The sequence below is a fragment of the Mesoplodon densirostris genome, chromosome 1 (assembly GCF_025265405.1).
Source record: "Mesoplodon densirostris isolate mMesDen1 chromosome 1, mMesDen1 primary haplotype, whole genome shotgun sequence".
Classification (NCBI taxonomy): domain Eukaryota; kingdom Metazoa; phylum Chordata; class Mammalia; order Artiodactyla; family Ziphiidae; genus Mesoplodon; species Mesoplodon densirostris.
In genome coordinates, this window is record NC_082661.1 from 4,608,747 (window position 1) to 4,615,715 (window position 6,969).

Below are 6,969 nucleotides of genomic sequence, written 5' to 3' on the forward strand. Positions count from 1 at the left end.
GGGTTTCCTATATCTTTGATTCAATTGGTTTTATATTTATATAAATATTAATATGATTCAAGAGTCAAATCTATCAAAGAAGGAAAGTTCAGAGAAATCTAGCTTTTCTCCCTGTGCTCCCTCCTCCATTTTTACAGCATATGTATTTCACATTATATGTATATTATGTATATCATAATATATATATTATATATGTATATATACATATGTAAATTATATGTATATTGTTTCATTTTAATAAGAGCAAATATGCATACATATTCATAAGCCCGTTTTTTAGATAAACGTAGCATGCTATATGCAACTTTTCCCACTTTATCTTTTGCACTTGATAATATATGGAGGCAATTACTCCATAGCAGTTTACAGAAATATTAAAATCTTTGTGTTTGAATAGTCCACTTAAAGCTATTGAATTAATTGATGTATTTGATACCAATCTTGTTATATTTTAAAATATATATTGATATAGCTATGTAGTCTTTCACTATGTTATCTGTATTCTCTGTCTCTCTTTTCTGTATGTTTAGATATTTCAGAGTATTTGTAGTTATGGCCTAATGGCTACACTTACACTGACAGCTTTATATAATATCTCTGTCCCTTCTTTTTGAGCCCTTTGGTTTCTTAATATGAGCCTTCTTGATAATTAGCTAAAAGCTTCTCTGACACAATATTTAATTTGAAGTAATATTCTTTTACTCCCAGTTCATACCTAGAAGGCAATCAGAGAGCCTATTTTCTTTTCCATATACCCTCACCTCTACCCCACCCCAGTTGCTATTCGTTGTGTTACGTCTACATTGTCGGGGCTTATACCCTCTACAAAACATACTCTTTTGCTTAAAACCATCACGTAGCCTTAGTTCTGCACTTACATTTATATTTAGTATTCAACACTGAGACTTACTAAAGGTATCTTCAGTTTTGGGTTATCTGAAGCTTGATCACCCCAAGTAAGGATGTTTAAGACAAGTTTTCTGTAGCCTCTATACTTGAAGGCCTCTTTGTAAACCTGTATCTTCCTGTCATGCTTTCCTTGTTCTCTAGGGAACTTATTCTCCTCACTGTTCTCTCTTTTGTTATGATAAATGTCTAGGACATTCCATTGCAATTCATTTCTTTATTGCTTAGGTGACAGGGTTTTCCTACAGTATTAATACAGGAGGTTAGGACTCATAACTCTTTAGCTTCAAATTTCTAGGGGTCCCTATTCTATTCTTAGCAGTAAGTGTTCCAAATTGGCCTGTACTTTCTTCAGGTTGCTTGATGCACTGGTTTGTATATGGTTCCTCTCTCACCTTTGTACCTAGGGTCCCTGTCCTGCTCAATTTGGAGTCTATCACCCATAGGGAACCATTGAGTCTGGAAACTTGGTTGCTCGTCAGTGAACTGTATTTGTAAAGTAAATATTTCAGACTTGCCATCACTAACTCTTCAATACGTTACACGGCAAAACTTCCTTTATGCGTGGACATATGTAAAGGACACTTTTTTAAAACTGGCAAAAGAGAAAGAGAGTCGATCTCAAGGAAAATTACCTTTCCCTACCCAGAAATTTCCAATGATTCAAAGGCAAAATTTTAGTTAAGGCTGTAATGAGGGCTTTCCCAATGATAGATATACACCTAGAATTCTATAATCTTCTAATAACTACATATAAATCATCATTGATCATCTCTGAAGATTTTATTACAGTAAAAAAAACCTATAGTAATAGGATAGAAACTTGTCTGAACTAATTATTAGAGTATTGAAATTCTGTTCTCAAGCAACTCAAATATCTAAACCTAAACGCATAGATCTTTCCTTTCGTTTTGCAAGAACCACATACTGAAAAGTGGTTCCAGGAGAATTTCAATAATGACACACCCCTCACCTCATGATAGAGGGCCTGTGAGATTCTCTCCAGGGGCACCGTCTGGCCCTGGGAGTCCAAGAATTATGAAGACCACAGAATTGAAAGGTTCAAATTGTTAGTTACTCAAATCTTTGACAATGGAAGGAATAATCTTTTATAAGAGATTATCAATTACCAATCTAGTTCAACTACTCACATATCCTACACCTAGAGGTCATAACCTTCTCCAATAAAATTGTTTCCTTCTATGTCAGTTCCCCTTTGAAGTAGTGATTTCACTCAGCATCTTTTGGGGATCTAGATGTGCTGACAGAGCCCTACACTGTCATCTGCCTGTGGATATGCCAGTGCTCCAACTTGAAGTGAAGCCATTCCTGGACAGAGATCATGGAATCCAATGTCCTTTCAAGGAATCCAGGGATCAAGGACCCCACGTCCTTTCTAATCTTATTTTAGTTTTATTTTCCCATTTTTATACTCAAGTGACTTACTCTGGAAGTTTCACTGTGGACTTTTGGGTCATCTTTGAAGATAGCTTTTCTGAGCCTGTCTGTTCCTTACCCCCACCACGTATGTCAGCCATACATAGAATGTTCTCAGAGAGCGGGCGGGTTCTATCCTTTACATACGTTTATCCAAGGACTCCAACAAGTGGCTTTAAATATTCCTTGGCTTTATGACAGACTTTTAAAATTCTGCTAACTCCGCTGAACAAGGATTTATATATTTGTTAAATAAATCGACAAGGAAAACTCAGAGACATTAAAGACACTTAGGGAGATGGCACAAAAAGACTGTTGCCCCAAAGTAAAAAAGATGAAAAGTTTTAGAAAGGTAAAGAAAAGTGTTTAACCTTACCAGTGATTTAAAAATTCAAACTGAAAACTAGATGAGCAACAAGGACCTACTGTAGAGCAGAGGGAATTATAGTCAATATCTTATAATAACCTATAATGGAAAATAATCTAAAAAAGAATATATATGTGTACACCTGAAACTGATCACTTTGCTGTACACCTGAATCACTTTGCTGTACACCTGAAACTAATACAACATTGTAAATCAATTCCATTCCAATAAAAATTTAAAAATTAGAAATTAAAAAAAATAAAATAAAATAATTAAAATTGAAACAATATTCCATCCTTGGCTAATCAAATTAGCAGAGAACTTAAAATGTGAATGCACAGAACTGGGGGTAAAATAAGCATTCTCACGTATTTCACTGAGTAGAAAAATTGTTACAAGCCTTTGAAAAGCAAGCAGTTAGATGATAAGGAGCAAATATTACTTGGTCCAGAAACTAGATTTGGGGAGATCTAAACTAAGAACATAATCAGTTATGTCAAAACAAGGTTTTTGCCAAGATGTTCATCACCACATTATTTATAATAATAAAATACTAGGGAAAACCTTAAATGTTCCAACACAGGGAAATAAAGTTATCAAAGTGATATTCACCAAAAGTGAATGAGAAAATGCTTATGTTATAATGCTTAATGAAAGCATAGGAAATAAAATGGTGTGTGTATACACAGATATGTAATGTTTATTATGCAAAATAAACAGTAGACAGACAAAAATATGACTCTGTGTGTGTGTGTGTGTGTGTGTGCATTTTGGGGTAACTTTTTCTTCCTTCTACATTGTATATTTTCCAAATAGTCTATAATGACAGCATATACCATTAGCAGCTTAAATTTAAAAATGTTTTCCAAAATTTCTTTCATGTTTTCTTTTTTTAACATATTGAAGTATAATTGCTTTACAGTGTTGTGTTAGTTGCTGCTGTATAACAAAGTGAATCAGCTGTACATATACACATATCCCCATATCCCCTCCCTCTTGCATCTCCCTCCCCCCGTCCCTATCCCACCCCTCTAGGTGGTCACAAACCACGAGCTGATCTCCCTGTGCAATGCGGCTGCTTCCCACTAGCTATCTGTTTTACATTTGGTAGTGTATATATGTCCATGCCACTCTCTCACTTCGTCCCAGCTTACCCTTCCCCCTCCCCGTGTCCTCAAGTCCATTCTCTATGTCTGCGTCTTTATTCCTGTCCTGCCCCTAGGTTCTTCAGAACCATTTTTTTTTTAGATTCCTTATGTATGTGTTAGCATACGGTATTTGTTTTTCTCCCATGTTTTCTGATGCCATGTTCTGTCCCAGTTTCTTTTTCTAAATTCAGAGAGTAGAAATCAATGTCCTTGTTCCCCATTTCTCCAGGCTGTTAAGTCGCGTGTGGGCACACAGGGTAGGTGAAGGGCACATAGGATTGGCTGGAGAAGGCCTTCACTGGTCAGGGAACATCCAGGTTGACTCCTCTCCAGGGGGGTTCTTTACCTGTTCTAGTTGTGGTTCATCCTGTCTGCAAAGCCCACTTCCCCTTCCTCCCCCAGTGAAGGGCTCCCCGGGGAGGATGGGCAGAATCAACAGCCCTGAGGCTAGAAGGATCTGGGCACCTTTGGGGAAGGAAGAACTCAGGTGGCTTGAGCAGGAAGTGGATTGGGATCAAACTGACCAAGGAGGCAGAGGCCCAGGTCACATGTGGCCTCATAGGTCCTGGCAGGAGTTTGTATTCAATTCTGAAGGCAATTAGCCACCTCTGAAGGATGTGACGCAGGAAGTCACATGATCTAGTGTGTGTTTGCAGCAGCTCATTCTGTCTACTGTGATCTGATCTGTGATCTCTACAGTGGGCTCTGAGCTGAGGTCCCAGAGGTCAGCAAGATTGTATCACATCACCTTCAGAGTTGGGACTAAGAGAATAGGAAAGCGATGAGGGAGTTTGGAGAGGGAGGTGTAGTCTCATGTGTGCTTGGACCTAGCTGGAGTTAGCCTGCCAGAGGAGCTGGGAAGGAAGGCCTAGGGGACCTAGTGGGGACAGAAGTGGGAAGTCAGGGAGGGGCAACCCCGCAGACCACCTGGTCACCGCACCTGTGGAATGCTGGCCAAGGGGAATGGCCGGGGAGTCCTGCTTCTGACTGGGGAGAGGGGGGGTTGGGACCCTAAGCAGGGAGCCCAGGAGAGGGGCCCGGTTTGGGGCCCCGGGAAGCAAGTCCAGCTTCGAGGATGGAGGTTGGAGCCACGCAGGTGCCCTCGGCCAGGTCAGTGCCTGGGCCTGGGGGCTGGAGCTGACAGTGACCAGACTTCTAGGGACCTCCAGGGTCTCAGCAGGGCCAGTGACCAACGTGAGGGAAGAGCGCGCACCATCCATTCCAGAAGGACCCCAGCCCCACCCCTGGGCCTCCTTTCTCCTCCCAGACCCACACTTTAAGGGCTGGCAGAGGAGCAGGGTGAGTGAGAGACGGGGAGGGGGAATGAAGTTGCGAGTCTACGGCGCTGCTGATGGACTCCGAGACCCCCACCTGCAGCCGCCCGCCCAAGGGTCCCGGGGCCACGGTGCGGGGCTGGGACCCGAGTCATGCCGTGGACTCGGACGGAGCACCTGCCCCGTGCGGTTCCGGGGGTGCCAGGATGAGACCCTGCCCGGATAGACTGAGCTTGTGGGGGGAGGCGGGGAGGTGGGACGGTCCAGGAGGGGCGTCTGGAAGTCCAGGCCCTGCGCCTCCCTCCTCGCCCCTCCTCTACGGCCCAGGAGGACCGGGTGTCCGGGATTACAAAAGATACTATTTATTGGAACAGAGATGACCAAACAACACAAACATCTCAAATGTGATAAATATTTATTAAACATATACTCAATTTATTGGAAGTGCACGCTCTAATTGGGCGAATGGGCATGGATTTTAAGGGAATTGCTGAAATTTCCCTTTATTGGGTGCCGGGCAAGGCCCAGTAGTGAGTTTCTGGCAGGTGAGAGTGGGAGGGGGGATGGCCGGGAGACGCGGTCCAGGGGCAGGGACACCACCCCTCCCCCACCCCCAGACATTTTCTCGGGCTGATCGATTTTGGGCACGAGTGCGGGTGGACTGTGAGGGTCTGAAAGTGAATTCCCTGAAAACTCCCCGGGTCCACAGACTCCCTGGAAAGCCCTTTCCTGCCCATCGGGGTTGGCGGTGCTTTAACTACAGGGTCCTTATTCCGCGTCCTGTTCAAAGCTGACTGTGCTGGAGAGGCGCCCTGGTGCAGATAGATGCCAGCCCTGCAAACCCGGATGCTCCTCCGAGCAGTGAGACTTGGGCTTTAATGGAAACTTAGGCTGTGGGCCGAGCCTCCAATTCAACAGAAAACACCGCTGCTCAAGCGTATCATCAACAGTTTTTTTTTTTTTTTACAACTTTATTGGAGTGTAATTGCTTCACAATGGTGTGTTAGTTTCTGCTTTATAACAAAGTGAATCAGTTTAGTTATACGTATACATCTGTTCCCATATCCCTTCCCTCTTGCGTCTCCCTCCCTCCCACCCTCCTTATCCCACCCCTCCAGTCGGTTTAAAGAGGGGTCCTCCCACAGATCAAAGCGCCCCACTTTGGCAGTCCCCGAAGTCTTTCCTTTAATTCCCTGCTCCCTCTGGAGAACTGAACGTATGTGTGGCGGAGGGTTTGTAAGATTATTTGACAGGAAATCTAGCACCTCCTACTTCTAACTAGGCCGCCCGGACAGAGTCACAGAGCAGTCCCTGATAACAAGCAGTGGTTAGAGTGACAAAGTAGCATTTTACGGGGTTGATCGGGGATGACTTTCTTTGATAGTGTAAAAGTGAGGGAATGAAACTAACCCCCCAGAAGGTTAATAGTATCCAGGCATCTACACTACCCAACCCACATCAGCTTTGTCACAGAGGATTAGGAGTTGGGAATCCTACACATTCACGTTGTTTTTCTAGGTGCTTTCCCACACTGCTGTAGGCAATCTATCTCTGCGTTGTATCTCGGGAATAGAAAGACTCCAACTTTTTGGTCTCAGGGTCCCTTTTCGCTCTTAAAAATCACTGAGGACCACTAAGAGTTTTTGTTTATGTAGGTTATTAACTGAATATTTTTTTAAATTTCATTTATCAATTCATTTTAAAGCAATGATGAACCCATTTCATGTTTCACATAGAAACATCTTTTTAATGAAAAATACCTCTATTATCCAAAACAAATTAGTGAAAAGAGCAGCATTATTTTATATTTTATATAAAATATATATTTTACTAAATC